The following is a 16,828-nucleotide window of genomic DNA, read 5'->3' as shown; positions in this document are numbered from 1 at the left end:
GCCCTCTATGGATAACCCAGAACCCAAAAGAGTGGTCACTTGGGGCCTTGAAGGTTTTTTCCCCCTCTTTCCAGACCATGGAGGATTCTGGGGGCTATAGTTTTAAGAAGTAAATTTTCAAAGCCTTCCAAGTTTATAGTTTTTTGTGGGGTTTTCAGGGTATGTGGCCATGTTCGAGAAGAGTTTCTTCCTGACATTTCTCCAGCATCTGTGGCTGGCATCTTCAGAGAATGCTTCAGAGAAAACTATGGATGCCGGCCATGAAAGCCTTCGACCCCTTCCAAGTTTGCTTACAATTTTTCAACACACTCTGTTGGTAGTTGCAGGTGGAATGTTTGTTTTCCTTGAGTTCTATTTCCAGCTTTTTGTTTCATAGCATTCCATGCCATGGTTTTTAGTCTTAATTGCTTTGGATAATACCTGCTAAAGCAAAAGACAGGACACCAGCCTTCCAGATGCTTTTAGCTTGCAGCTCTCATAAATTTTGACCATTTTCAGGCCAGATGTGTCGGGGGGGGGGGGGGAGGTCACAGATTGTCCATTTAATTTTTAATGTTTTGGGGGCTCTGTGTTAAGTAAGGTTTTATGCAACAGTGAAAAGGCAAGAAAATGGTTCTGATGTCTTTAGAGAAAAATCCAAATAGCTCTTTATATACATTAATTAATAGGGGGCACAATCCATGAGGGCATTCTCCTGTGTCCTTTGAGGACATTCGGTCAATTACCTTAATGTAGCTGTTGTGGAACAAAAAAAACTTCAGAGGGAGATTAGAGAGAGAGAGAGAGAAAGGCAATAGTATTCCAATACATTAAGAATCTGTCACTAGAGGATATTTCCAATAGTTATATTTCTTATCATGCAGCATGAGTTAATGAGCTTGCGAAAATAAACTCATTTCAGATGTAGTGCTGGAGAAAAATGCTGAGATTACTGTGGACAGTCAGGAAGACAAAGAAATGGGTTCTTGAACAGATCATGTCTGAGCTCTCCTTAGAAGCCAGGGTGACCAATTTGAGTCTGTCATACTTCAGCCGTATCATGAAAAAAAGGACACATAATAATAATAATAATAATAATAATAATAATAATAATTAGAAGAAGAAGATTAATTTATATTTCCTGCCTATCCCTGTGGATTGATGCGGGATTATAACATAATAAAAATTCAAAAACACAATAAAAAGTTACAATTAACCCATAAATCCTCCCACCTTTAGAAATAATAAAATAATAAAATTCAACAAATAAAATAGTTATATCATAGCATAATTTAGAATAATCAAAATGGAATGGACTGTTGAAAGCGGAAGTGGCTATCCTTCGGGAGGTCCGTCTGGGAAGGCCTGCCGGAAGATAACCGTCTTGACAGCCTTCAAAAAGGTGTGTAGGGTGGTGATAAGACGGATCTCCTCCAGCAGGTCATTCCACAGTTTCGCAGCAGCAGTATAGAAAATTGCAGCTAATCTGATTTTCTGTGGCTGGACTACATTCTTCCCAGAGGATCTGAGAGTGCGGGGCGGATTATATAGGGAGAGGCGTTCCTGCAAGTATCCTGGACCCAAGCCATATAGGGTTTTAAAGGTGATGCCACTCCATAGGAATCAAGAAAATCCCTATGGCGTGTCTTATGAGAAGACTTGGAGAGGTAGAGTGTAGGAAGACCATAATGCTTGGAAATATGGAGGGTAGGAGAAAAAGAGGTACACCACATACCAGATGGGTTGACTTAATCAAAGAAGCTATTGCTAGGAGCTTGAAGGAAGTATTTAGAGCAGTTGAGGATAGTGGTTCTTGGAGGTATCTCATCCATAGGGTTGCCATGAGTCGACTCGAAGGCAGTCAACAACAATTATTAGGATGTTTATTACATTGTGGGTAGCTAGTGGTAATAATGTAATTCTCTGTATTAACACATGTTGCTTCCAATTTCCATGTGACTTCAATGTACATCAGTGGTTCCCAAACTTTTGTCCTCCAGATGTTTTGAATTTCATCTCCCGGTATTCCAGATTTTGGCCAAACACTAGGTTGATGGGCTGAAAAGGGGTTTAAAACCTAGCTGGCTCTTTTGGAAGGATGAGAGGTTTAGAGGTGGTGGATTGGGACAAACAGAAGTGGGTTGATGAGATCCTGGAAAGGGGTTAAAAACCTGTCTGGCTCTTTTGGAAGGATGAGAGATTGAGAGGTGGTGGATCGGAGACAACAAGAGTGGAATGAGAAGATCAATGTGCTGGAAAAGGATTTAAAATTTGGCTGAGGTATGCTGGTGGCCGTGTGGGAAATGGAATGATGGGTAAGACTGTTGACAGGACCTAGAGATATTTGCATTTTTCCACTTTTGTTGGGCTCACCCCTAACCCCTGCAGATGTGGAGGGGTGGTTGTAATCTGTTTCTGATTTCTTGAAGACTTACAAATAACTTTGACTGGAGCAAGTGAAGGGATCAAGATGGCCAAAGTTGTTAATGAAGACCACACAAACTCGGAGAAGCTACAGCCGATTGCTTTCGCATAAATCTCCTTGGAAGGGGAAGATTATGTCCCTTCCTCTCTTCTCCCCTTCCCATCCCTCAGTTGAGTGGCATCTAAGTTTGCAACTCAGTTTGCAGCAACTGAAATAAGATAAAGAGAGAGGGGGAAGTGGAAGGAGGAGAGAAAAACAGGAACATTTTTAAAAGCAACTGAAAAATTGGATGATGAAGGATTAACATAGATGGTCCCTTCCAAATTGAGACAGTTTGAGGGTATGAAGTGATCATGAGAGTATTAACATTGTTGTTTATTACAGATGATGATGATGGTGGTGATGGTGATGGTGATAATAATAATAATAATAATAATAATAATAATAATAATATTTATTTATACCCTGATCTTCAGCCATCTTCAGGGATCTTGTAGCACCTTTGAGTCTAACTGAAACAAGTTGTAGCATAAACTTTCATAGACTGAGGGCCAAAGCACACTGCAGAAATAATCCCGTTTGAGACTTCTTTAACTGCCATGGCTCAATGCTAGGGAAGTCTAGGAACTACAGTTTTGTGAGGCATTTAGCCTTCTCTGTCAGAGAGATCTGGTGCCACAATAAACTAAAACTCCCAGGATTCCCCAACACTGAGCCAGGGCAGTTAAAGCAGTCTCAAACTGCAGTGTGTTTTGGACCTAGGTCTACCTCCTAGGATATATGGTGTGAACTGGTGCGCAGGAAGGACCTTTCTAACATCTCTGAATCACAGAAGCTGGCTTTGATAGGATATTAATATATAAAGTAAGCCCTCCATAGCCATAAATTCTATATCCACACATTGAACCATCCACGGCTTGAAAATATTCTATGTGTATATATATATATATATATTCCAAAAGCAAGCCTTGATTTTGCTATTTTATATAAGGGACACAATTTTACTGTGTCATTGTATACAATGGGACTTGAGCATCTATGGAAATGTTTTCTACCCTGACTTCTGTTCCACAAAACTGAGTGCTCCTTTGCTACTCCAGAGGTTCCCATGAAGTCCTTTATAAATATTCATGGCAAACTATTATAACACAGCTATTTATTCTATCTCCAATAATGCTGGAAACTTTGCTGGCTCTTTCAGCTTTGGGCGTATAGCCATACATGGAGCGAAGGAGACTGGGATAGAGAGGTTATTCTCTCTCTCTCTCTCTCTCTCTCTCTCTCTCTCTCTCTCTCTCTCTGTTAAGGGTGAAAATTTGCCAGTTTCCTTAATGTGATCAGAATCAGAGTTCCCAACCACTCAGGTGCAGGAAGAAAGTCCCCCACACTTAAGAAAATATTTCTCTGGTTGAACTTTCAGATTTCCAAGCTGTGCATTAAACAGGAAAAAGGAGACTTTCCCAATCTATGTTATTTCATATATTTGCAAGCACATGGGAATCATAGTCCAGCCAAGGAAAACTTTCCAAGGTCTCTGTGGAACAGGAAAGAGCCAACAGTAGCCATGAATAGTGCAAGTGTGCACATACATGTATATGTATACTTATACATATATTTCAAGACAATGCTCTCACCTTGAGATTCCTCCCCACACCCGGAGGATTGGAGTAAAAGGTCCCGGCTCTGAAACCCAGCAACCCTAAACCTAAGGCAGAGTGGCCCAAATGCCTTAGACTGTGGATGGTGAAGTGTGGTTTTGTTGTTGTGTACCTTCACGTTATTTTTGACTTATGGTAACTCTAAGGCGAACCTTGCACTGAGTTTTCTTGGTAAGGTTTCTTCAGAGCAAATTTGCCATTCCCTTCTTCCTCTGAAACTGTGAATGTGTGACTTGCTAACGTCACTCAGTGGGTTTCCATGGCCAAGCAGGGATTTGAACCCTGGTCTCCAGAGTCTTAATCCAACACCCAAACCGTTACATCATGCTAGAAGCTATTATTTTCCCCTGCAGTCATCCAACAAACTCTCCCCTCAGCCCATCCTTGTCTAAAACGTGTTTGGCACATACCGGATAAGTCTTCTATTTGACAGTACAAGGAGAACACCAGAGGGAGGAGATCCCACCCAATACATTTAATTCTTTTTAAACTGCTCTAAAAAACAGCCTGAAGGGAAACTGGAAATCATATATCCTGATGGGCTTCAGTGTGTGCCGCACAAGGAATTTAACACATTTTTCCTGGCACTGGAATGAGGCATGATGTGAGAGGCAAGACGAGGGTCTAGCAAGCAAGAGAGACGGGCCCGGTGCCAGGACTTGAGGCTTCTCCCTTCCAAGCTCTGGGAAGGAAGCGGGTTCAAGTGAGCTGACTGCAGAATGGGACTGGACTGCTTTCTCTCCCAAGCAGCCAGGTAAGGCCACTACTAATGCACTGGATTGGACTAAGGAAGGATACACATTTCCAAGTTACACAGAAGCCTTTCTCTAGTAGTTTGGAAAAGCTGCCAGTTCCAATCTATATATAGAAGAAAGTTACTTATTAATGTAGATATTTTTATTGAATTTTCCTTCTTCTCAGCAGAAGCTTTGATGTGTGCTAGAGAAACAGGGATTGAGTGTATAGGTTAGGAATCTTGGATTCTGTTCATAACTCTTGTGTGTTTCTGATGTGGAAGGGGAAAGGTAGGGAGGAAAATATATAGTTGTGCTCGTGAGTCTCCAAGATAAAAGGAATCCAAAATACACTTTTCATCCCTGAGGCAAGACACACCTATTGATCTGTAATATGTCTATCCGTCACATTCTTCCTCCAAGAGTTCAGAGGACTTTATCGCACAGGGAAAATTGGAAGGTTAACCAAAGGTTAATCCAGGGTCATCCGGGGTATTTCATGTAATTTCGCAAAAGATTTTTAAAAGACTTTGCACGCAAACAGAAGGCAATCCAAATGCAATTGTGAGATATCCCAGGAATAGCTGAATTTGGAAAAATATTGAATTTATAAATCCTTTTCCACTGTGAATTTGCAGTCAATTCACATTTGCATTAGTATGAAAGAGAAAGAGATATAGAGCAGCTGTGGAGGCTCTAAGCTGGGAAATCCTGGTGTGTGAGGGAGCTTTGTGGACTTTCGCCTTGGCAAACCATGACCTTGGAGAGGACGGGAGCTGGGACTGAGGAAAGGACTGGCCTTTTTTCCACACACACACACACACACACACACACACACATGCAGCACGTATGTGCAAATACACTAATTTGAAATCAAGAAGCCAATGGGTACGTGCTCATGTGATAAGTTCATTCACATTCACACTGCTTTCTCTTTCGGATGGACGCTGTGTTCGTCTGCGCGTGTGATAAGCTACTAAGTAATTTCTTGCATTTTTGGATTGCCCCCTCCCTCTTCTTTTGGCATACATTTCTCCATGTGAAAAAGTTCATAGTAGAGTACTGTGGGACCTGCTCAAGTCTCATTATATATTATGGCATAGTAAAATGGTGTTGCTTATATAAAATAGCAAATCAGGGTTTGCTTTTTGGAATTTATATATTTCTGAAATATTTTCAGGCTGTGGGTGATTGAATCCAGGGATAAGGAATGTTTGGATATGGAGGGTCAACTGTATTTATCTTTACAACAACAACCCTACAAGTTAGGTTAAGTTGTAAGTGTGTGAGCAGAACAATCTGCCTCATCACTGAGTAAAGAACTAGTTTTCCTTAGCTAAATCCAGCATTGCAGCTAGACAAGATTCCCAGTAGTTCCAACAGATGGACACTTAGGAGCTTATCGCTTGGGCAAATAAGCCCAAGCTTACCTCTTCCGGCTTCAATTCTTGATCCGGGATGCCCCAAAATGTTATCATACCTAAATTGCCACCGATCTAGCTGGGATGCTGCTGCCTGGATGCAAAGCAAAGGAGATTACCGCACTAGGGTAAAAGCGTTCCCCAATGCGTTCTCACGGGCGCGAGCCTGGAACGTGATGAGGGCCAGAACGCTAGTTTACCGCACAGCGGAACGCCGCCGTCGCCGCCGGGCATTCCAAATGTGTTCCAGGGAGGCCATTTCTGGGAACGGTTTTGAAACCGTTCCCAGAAATGGCCTCCCTGGAACACATTGGGAACACATTTGGAACACATTTGGAACGCCCGGCGGCGACGGCGGCATTCCGCTGTGCAGTAAACTAGCATTCTGGCCCTCATCATGTTCCAGGCTCGCGCCCGTGAGAACGCATTGGGGAACGCTTTTACCCTAGTGCGGTAATCTCCAAAGTCTCACTCAGCTGGCCAAGTTTTCAAAGTCAGGGAGCTTCCAACTTAAAAAATTGGTCAGCTGAGCAAGGCTTTGACCTGGGATGCATCCGAGCAGTGGCATCCTGTGTAGATTTGTGGCAATTTAGCTGTGATAACATCGAGGGGCATAATGGATCCAGAATTGAAGCTGGAGGAGGTAAAACGGCTTATTTGCCCAAGTGATAAACTCCTTAATCCTGTTATTTCCAAGATGTATTCTTTTCATTGCTCCAAAGCTGAACAGTTTCCTGTTGCTAAACATAAGCCCTAATGTGACTAGCTAACACATTCCTCTTCTGCTCATGATATGGATGGTATTCTGGGTCTTTGGACGCTCATGTGGTGTAGTGGTTTGAGCGTAAGACTGCAACTTTGGAGACCAGGGTTCAATTCCTAGCTTGGCTATGAAACCCACTGAATTACCTTGGGCAAAGTCACATGCTCTCAGCCTCAGAGGAAGACAATGGCAAACCACCTCTGAACAAATCTTGTCAAGAAGACTCTATGATAGGCTAGCCTTAGGGTTGCCCTAAGTTGGCAACAACTTGAAGGAACACAACACACACAGAGACTTGTAAGCCTTATTTTGGCAAGCAAATATTGTCTGGCTAAGTAATTTAGCTTGGCAAGTAAGAGTTGTGAATTGGTCCTGGTAAATGAATCCCTTCCTCCTCCTTATGAGACACTAAAGTATAGCTTACAGTTAGACATTTGGTTTTTGCTGAGCTTATGCCCATTTTTCAGGGAATCCTTCATCTTTCAAGGTGCTTCCTTTTGAACTATGAGCTTTGTTTTTGCAAAGCTTGTTTTAAATATCTATAGCCAATCCACTTGAGTTGCAAAGAGTTTGTTCCTTTGTTTATTTTTACTAAAAGGGACTTCCAAGTAAACAGGTAACTTCAATACAAATATACACACCACCATGTTTAGGATTAGCCTGGCATCATTGCAATATGGCTAATATTCTCCCAGCCTTTCTCCATGTCTCTCTTGACTTAATGAGGCTGTGTCCAGAGGAAGAAATTATTTTTATAGTAGGGACCCATAGCTGTGGTTTGCATTTTACTATTTTAATCTTCCTTGCTCTTCTTGAGAGCTGGCGTGAGAACAAGGACAGAGGCCATGCGGGTTTAAAGAAGCAGAGATAAGCAGCATCTGGCCCTGCCTGTGGGGGCCTGGGAATGGATGCTATGTTTACACAGGAACTAAAAGTCATCCATCTGTCCTTGGATGTACTATTATTTCTCCCCAGCCTCTCCCTCCCTCAGACCCAATCTGGACTTTAAGATCTCTTTCATATTACACATTCATATCACTTTGATACCACTCTAACTACCATTGCAACTTCCTATGGAAAATCCTAGAATTGGTTGATGAGGAAGGGATGCTTAGGGTACTCAGCCTGGGAGCTCCTCTGGTGTATCTGACCAAACTATAAACCCCAGGATTCCATAGGATGTTGCAGCCATGGCAGTTAAAGTGGAATCATAGTGCTATTAATTGTGTAGTGTGAAAGAGAGCTAAAGCTCTATTTTCCTCACAACAAGGTCAAGATCCACTATCATCAGACATAACTACAATGATAGAGCTCCATTACTGTAGTTATTTACGCATCTATAAGTCATCCTCATGTATAAGTCGATGGCAGGTTTGGGGGACAAAATTGTGTTAAAGAAACTTTGTGGGTCTTCATGTGTCTGCTGTCACCCTGACCAAATTAGGCCGTAGCAAGGAGCAAAGTGTAGCTCCTTGTAGGCCTGTGAGATGTACTTGCCCGTGATTTAGATTAATCATCTCTAATTGTTGTTTGTTGTTGTTAACTGCCTTCGAGATGATCCCAACTGATGGTGAATTAGATGAGACATCTCCAAGACCCCTGTCCTCCACCACTCTGTGGGGTGCATTTCTCAGAAGGGAACAGCAAATTTATTAGGCAATGGGCCTGAGGCGGAAGGAGCCTTCTAAAATTTTTGAAAAGCTTTAGAAGACTCATCTGATGTACAGAGGTGACAGGCTGCTAAGCAGACCTAAACACTTACTTAAGTCCCATTGCTTAACACCTTTGCAGTTTCCTCTAGGAAACACATCTCACCTCCTTTTTTTCATGTTAAAAGTTGACTCCTAGACTTGAGACTCAACTTAAATCTTGGCTTGAAAGTATCTTGCAAGGACTTGAGACTTGACTTGAGACTTGAAGGTAGAGACTTGAGACTTGGACTAAAAGACATGAATACATCACTGGTAGTTTGGCATGGGAATCCATCCAGGCAGAAGTGGAGTAAGAAAAGATCCCCTTATGGGACAATGGGAATACTGGCAGCAAAAGTCATGCTCAGCTTGGGGACATCTGGCTTTGGCATGCTCCCATGTGGCAAGGGAACCATGCAGTGGCATCTGCCCATCTGGAATCCCATATCTGCCATCCTAGCTGGAAAAGTCCAGCTAGCAGCTGAATGACGTGGCTCATCAGTCTGCAGGCAGGTTGGTTTATGGCTTGGATCTGGACACGTGTGGGTGCCAAGCCAATGCACAGCCATAACCAATAAAAGCTGTGGCCTGTTTTATTCCAACTAAATGTCTATGTGTGATCTTTGTAAGTGGGGCAGAACTTTCCCCTGAGCCTGCAGGGTAAATGCCTAACACACACGTTGGCTCTAAGTAGGCTTGCCATATCCCGCCTGGGGGCGGGACTTTCCTGGTTTGGGGCGGGTCTGCACGGTCCCGCCCCGGTTTGCCCCCGCCCCAGGATTGCCCCCGCCCCCGGGCTGAGGGGACGATTCCCTCCCCGTTTGGGCTCCGCCTCCGCCAAGGGTGGGGGCCCAGGCTGGGAGGGAAAGTCTCCCCTCAGCCAGGCTCCTATTCAAATGCAGGACACAAAAAATGTGTCTTACATTTGAAAATTTTGTCCTACATTTGTCCCAGTTTGGAGGTCCTGATGAATGGCAACCCTAGCTCTAAGTATGTTGTTTACTTCTAGTAGCATTCTGGCATGATAATTGTGCAAAAGCACAAGGGAAATCAGAAGCAATTTTTGTTCTTACATGTGACTATATGGACTTTAAAAACTTTTTTAAAAAAGAGTTGTATCTAGGAACGTTCAGGCACATATCTCAAGGTGAAGGCAGATGTTAATGCCTATAGGCAGTAGAGGAGCTAGTTCAAAAGCACCTTCTGTGCATTCAGTCAAAAGAGACATGCGTTTTCCTCTCAGGACAACTCTTAAAAATTGGTTTTGCAAGTTTCCAACATGCTTCCACTTTAAACCATAAGATGTTGGATGTAGAGACACTTATTTGCTTGTGCTTGTAACTCATCCTTGTGTTTCCCTCCCCCCGATATTTGGAGATGTTTTGCAACTCTTTGTCTCAATTTTTAATTCAATACAGAACAAACTTACTTCTCTCTAACATTAATATGCTCCTTTAATATTCATTTAAATTAGAAACATTCTTTTCTTTTTTTTTTGGGGGGGGGGGAGATACAAGTCCCAGAATCCCCAAGGCAGCATGGGGAATTCTGACATGTATATCCCACAAAGACTGTGGTGAAGTGGTTTGAGCACTGGCCTATGACCCTGAAGACCAGGGTTCGAAACCTGGCTTGGCCATGGAAACCCACTGGGTGAATCACACTATCTCAGCCTCAGAGGGTGACGGTGGCACCCCCCTTCTGGAGAAACTTGCCAAGAAACAGGGACATAGCTAGGATTTTAGGAAGGGGGGGTCCAGACTAAGTGCCACCATTATAATGGGGCTTGGGTGCAGCGGCGCAGCAGCACACACCATTCATTTTTCCAATGGAAGGGGGGGTCCCGACCCCAAGAAACCCCTCCCTTGGCTACATCCCTGCAAGAAAACCCGATGATAGGTTGCCATATAAGTTGGAAACAACTTGAAGGTACACAACAGTAACTACAAAACCCATAAATACTGACTCCATGCTTCCTTGGGGATTCTGGGAGCTTCCATTCAAGCAAGTCATGTTTCCAAGCCCTCATTTAAACACACTGTCCTCTTGCTTTCCAGGGATCTTCCTTTCTTCAGCAACCATGCTGAGATGTTATTATTTTTCGGAGAGCTTACTTCTGTTTGTTTTATGTTATATCCAATTTTCTTCTGTGGTGAGCACATTTGGCAGCTTTGACCAGAGAGCTACACTGGGACAAAGGAATGGTTTGTGTGTGTATATGCATACACATGTCACAGCTAGTGAAGCTTCTTTGGAACTACCACTTTCCACTTTTCTTTAAGCCCTACCATTTGTCTCCAGCTAAAGCATCTGGTGCTACATTCATTCCTTGCTGAGGAATCCCAGCTCTGCTAATGGGAACCACAGGGCAGCGTCCCAAAAATGGAGAGGATATAACTGTCTGCTTCAGTGGTGGTGAGAACTTTAATGGCCTTTCCTGAAGCAAATTCAATCTATTTCCCCATGTATGTTGCCAAGAGTATCTGGCACTTAAGCACAAGGATAAGCCAGCCCAGGAAATCTAGACTAGAGAAACACTCCGACCAAAAATATTGAAACACTAGGTCTGTGTCCCTGCTTGCCATCTTCGGAGAGAAAATGCATATAGTATAGCATTCGTCTAGGTTTTCATATCCATATTGCATGTCAGCATGCAATCCATTTCCTCAGTCAGTAAAAAATCCTAGACTGTGGCATCCGCTGAGTTTAGTTTCCTTTGAGTGGCCAGAGGGAGATACTGGCCCATGGGTAGATAGATAGATAGATAGATAGATAGATAGATAGATAGATAAATGTGGTTGTTATTATTATTATTAATAATAATAATTTTATTTTTATGCCGCCTTTCTCCCCAAAAAAGGTACCGAAGGCGGCTCACAATATACAAGCACATTAAAACAAAATTTTAAAAAAACAATTAAAGTAACCTAATAAAACACTATATATATATATATATATACACACAGTATATATATATGTGTGTGTGTGTGTGTGTATATATATCATATATATAATCATATATATATATATATATAATCCATATATGTGTGTGTATATATATATATGTAAGCATATATATATATATATAAAATACATATGAGTGTAGCTATTTAATCATATATATGTAATACATATATGTGTGTCTGTATATATATATATATATGTATTATATATGTATACACACATACATATATATACATATTATATCTTTGTATTATATATACATAGATATATACACACACACATATATAATACATATTTGTGTGTGTATTTATATATATAATACATATATATAATAAAGAATACATCTCTGTGTATATATATATATATATGTATATATATATATAATATGTGTATATATCATACATATATGTGTATGATATATATTATATATATTTATATATACACACACATACCTACATACACACACACATATACACAATAGTTTTACCTTTTTACCTACCTTTAATTAAAACACTACAAAGTTAAAATTTAAGACATGCAAAAGCTAAAACACAGTCTAAAAATCTAAAACAAACCCTCCTGCCCACATAAAGCCAGGCTTGCATGATTTTAAAATGCCAAGGGATACTTACCCATAGGGAAATGTAGGAGAACATTTGTCCCTAGAGAAACATAGGAGGATACTTGCCCATAGGGGAATATATGTTTCCCTATGAGTAAGTGTTCTATAGTTCCCTATGAAGAAGTATTCCACATTGCATCCACACTGGAGAAATAATCCAGTTTAACTGCTTTAACTGCCATGGCTCAAGGCTATGGAATTCTGGGAATGGTACCACTTCTCCAGTGTGCATGGAGCCTCAGATAGTGAAAATAATCCAGGTAGAACCTGCATTGAATCTTTGTTGTTCACATGCATTTCAATGCACCGGATGAAGTTTCTATTTTGGGGCGGAGGGCTGCCAAAACCCCCACTTAACCCAGAATAATTGATGCTGGGTTTTTTCCCCTTGGTTTTTCCCTAAAAGATTTGCATTGTCAGCTGTGTGAATAAACGAATGTGGACAGACCTAGGATAAATCAGGATGAAACTCTGCATGCCTTGAATATTGTTTTGAATACATTTGCACCATCAACTCAGGTGCTGACACCTGTGAGCAACCGAACTCACAGAGAGGCACATAGATGTGGTTCATATATATATATATATATTTAATTAATATTTTTATTCAATATTGGGACAATTCACTGAAATACAAATGAAACTTCATTCTAACACACACACTGTCTATTACATAAAAGAGAGCTGTCTTTCTTTCTTTTCTATTCTTCCTTTCTTTTTCACTCTCTCCGACTTTCTGTTTCTTCCATTGCTACGGTGGTTTTACAAATACAAGCATAATTCACCTCATATATTATATAATGTATCCACCTCATAGACATAACATGAAATCTAGAGGTAAGTAAAATATTAGTCCATATTACATTGATTATATTAATTGCACAGCCATATATCTTAGACATAAATATCACATTCCCACCTTTTTAATTACTTCTCCTTATTCCTATATGAACTCTTTTATATCGATCTATTGCCACCTCCTCATTTGATTTAGTAACTTAAAATTCTTATTGATGGACCTTATATATGCCACAGCATCTCTTACAGCATTTTGCTACTTATGGATATTATCCACTTACTATCATTTGTCTACAAGCATTTTACATTACTTCTATATAGTATGTCACATTTATACTCTCCCATATCACTTTTTGGTGAATATTTCAAATTTTTGGTAGTTATAGTATTGTTATAGTATTTACTGTATTATAACAGTGAGTTATAGTAAACTACAGTTTATGTCTCATATCCCCGTCCAGTATTTAATCATTGGCTTCCATTCATTTTCAACTTCTTGTGTTGATTTGTTATTTATTAAATGCATTAATATATCTATTTCTCTCATCTTATGAATCTTTTGAAGCCATTCCTCTATAGATAGAATAGTTTCTGTTTTCTATTTCCTTGCTATAACTAATCTAGCAGCTGTTACTAGCTATAATAAAATTCTCCACTATCTAACCTCATCTTCTTTATTTAGTATTGCACTTGAGAAAGTAGATCTCTGGATTGAGTGGAAAGTGTAAGCTGAACATTTTTTTGTATGTTTGTATGTATTCTTACCCAAAATGTCTTTATTTTGGGGCTCGTCCACCACATGTGGTATAATATACCTATTTCTTCCTGACACTTCCAACATTTATTGTTATCCTTGTTAAATTTTGTCTAGTTTCCAGGGCATATAATACCATCTGTTAAACATCTTAAGAAAATTGTCTTTTAACTCTTGTGATGCAATGGATTTATTGGTTGTTTTCCATGCATTTTCCCATCACTCTAACAGAATATTATACCATATACCACATCTTGCGTCCATTGTATCATTGATGGTTGAACTAATTCAGCCTCTAGATCTCTTGGTAAAAGAAGTTTGTATAATTTAGTTACTTTTTTGTTTTCTTGGGATCAGAATATTTTATCCATCTCATTAGAATTTTCCTCAAAATCTTCATTAAATTTCCTTTTGATTTGGAGATAACTGAACCATTGCACATTAATTTTCTGTTCTTCTCATTCCTCCCCTTGGTCTTATTTGTTACCTTCTGTCTTTGATAATTAGTCCTTTATATGTTATCCAATGTGGAACTGTTTCCCATCTCCCCAAAAGAGTTTCCTGGACTGAGATCCATATAAGTATTTTATGATAAAAATTTGCTCTTTATTTGATACCAAATCTTTAATAATGCCTTTCTTATGATGTGATTGTTGAATTCTTTATTCACCTGTATTTTATTATACCACAGAAACACATGCAGCCCATAATCTTAGATTTGCACTTTCTAAACCCAGTAGCTTTTCGTTTTTTAAATTTCACCCAATCCTCTATCCATAACAGGGCACAGGCTTGGTGGCATCGCTCTAAATCTGGTAGTTGACATCCTCCTCTTTCTTTATAATCTTTTAATGTTTTCCATCTAATTCTGCCCCCCCCCCCCCTAAAATTCCTTAATTCTTTGTTCCTGTCTCTAAATGTTTTTTTTTAAATCTGTAACAATGGGCAGATTACGAAAAAGAAATATTAATTTGGGCAGGACATTCATTTTGATGACTGGTGTTCTTCCAGTCAAGGGTCAAATTCATAGAATTGTAGAATCATAGAGTTGGAAGAGACCCCAAGGGCCATCCCGTCCAACCCCCTGCCATGCAGGAAATCTCAGTCAAAGCATCCCCGACTTTGTGTAGCTATTCAGTCATTCCATCCTAAACAGATTATTAATGGTAGGTGGGTGGGGGTAACAGATTAAGATTTGTAGACTTGTACAATTTTGAAAATATGGTACTTCTTTGTAATTCAAATTACCATGCTGCACTGAGTGGGAAGTTACAATTTAATAATGAGGAAAGCGTTTCAAAGGAACTTGCAAGATTCTCACAGGCAGACACATTGCCATACAGTAGTTGCAGTTCCTCTTCCTTTTTACATCTGTACATCTTCCGTTTTATATTTGACCTGAAACGGACCTGAGAAAGACAAGCGGAATTACTATTTTCCCCCTTATTGCAGTAGAATTCAAGATGGGGAGCATTTCCTGTCAGAAGGTTCCTCCTAATGTTGAGCTGGAATCTCTTGCATCCATTGCTCTGGGTCCCTATTCTCTGGAGCAGCAGAAGTCAAGCTTGATTCATCCTTAATATGACACTGCTTCAATGCAGCAGGAAAGAAAGGGTCTGGAAACCATGCCTTATGAGGAATGGCTCAGGGAGCTGGGGATGTTTAGCCTGGAGAAGAAAAGGTTAAGAGGTGATATGATAGTCCTGTTTTAGTGTTTGAAGGGATGTCATATTGTTTTCTGCTGCTCCAAAGATCAGGACCCGGAACAATGGATGCAAGCTACAGGAAAAGAGATTCCAGCTCAACATTAGGAGGAACTTCCTGACAGTAAGGGCTGTTCGACAGTGGAACAAACTCCCTTTGAGTGTACTGGAGTCTCCTTCCTTGGAGGTCTTTAAACAGAGGCTGGATGGCCATCTGCTGGGTATTCTTTGACTGAGAGTTCCTGCATGGCAGAATGGAGTTGGACTGGATGGCCCTTGGGGTCTCTTCTAACTCTATGATTCTATGATTCTAAACAAATTAGGAATAGAGGCACGACCCCCACTTAATGTTCCCCACTTATTCCTCCTTGGGACCCCCCCCCCAATTCCCCCCCTAGAACTCCACCTCCCACCACCCCCCAAAAATCCCCAAAGTCCATGCATAAAGTTTGCAAAATTGCAATGCTTTTTTGCAAAATTCTCTGCGCCCAAGTACGCTTGCAAAAACTTTCCACTTCTTCCTCTCTTCCTTCCTTCCTTCCTTCCTTCCTTCCTTCTTAGCTGCAAAAATGCAAATTCCAGAGGAAGAGGTAAGGTGGATCCAATTTAACAACAACAACAACAACAACATAACAACAAAATATTTATTTGTTTCCTGTCTCTCCTTTTTTCAGGGTCAAGATGGGAACGGTAAAGTTCAAATATAAATTATATAATCAATAATAAAAACATTCCCTTAATTTCCCCAAACCTCCTCCCCTCCCACCTTCACATATAAATCATAACAATAAATCCATACAATAAACAATAACGTTATTTAAGACAATTAAAACAGGAGTGGCATTGAGGGGGGGGCTGGTTTGGATGGACAAATAGTCCTGTTCTATTAGGAGGTCAGTCTGGGAAGATCTGCCAAAAGAGATCCATCTTTATTGCCTTTTTAAAGGCATTGAGAGATGTAATAAGGCAGATCATTCCAAATGTTTGGAGTGGCTGCTGAAAAGGCTGTTGAATCCAAGCCTTAAATAGACCCTCCTTCCCTTCCCAGATTTGCAAAAAAGGGACCCAGTCCCTTGGGAAGCCTGGCACTGAACAGGAAGGCAAAAGGAGGCTCTGCAGCAATGGAAATCCCTGGAATGGACTAGAAAGATCTGGGGGTTTCTTTGGAGAGGGATGCACCGCAGCCCCTTTTTGCACTGTCTCCAAACAGGGGCAAAATCGTTCTGCTTTGGAGATTTTGATTCAGGGCCCTGGATGCCAAGAGGAGTTTAATTTGTTCAAGATGCTTATGGTCCTGAATGCCACCCCAGTCCATT

At 40.7% G+C, this 16,828-nt stretch overlaps 1 protein-coding gene across 1 annotated transcript in view; it reads left to right on the top strand.

Moving 5' to 3' along the window:
- Positions 1-16,828, top strand: part of ANGPTL6 (angiopoietin like 6) — a 59,699-nt gene that overhangs the window by 10,680 nt on the left and 32,191 nt on the right. The window lies entirely within an intron of this gene.

The sequence above is a fragment of the Sceloporus occidentalis genome, unplaced genomic scaffold (assembly GCF_023333645.1).
Source record: "Sceloporus occidentalis isolate IW3139 unplaced genomic scaffold, rSceOcc1.0.p SCAF_1, whole genome shotgun sequence".
Classification (NCBI taxonomy): Eukaryota; Metazoa; Chordata; class Lepidosauria; order Squamata; family Phrynosomatidae; genus Sceloporus; species Sceloporus occidentalis.
This window is presented reverse-complemented; position numbering and strand designations above follow the sequence as displayed.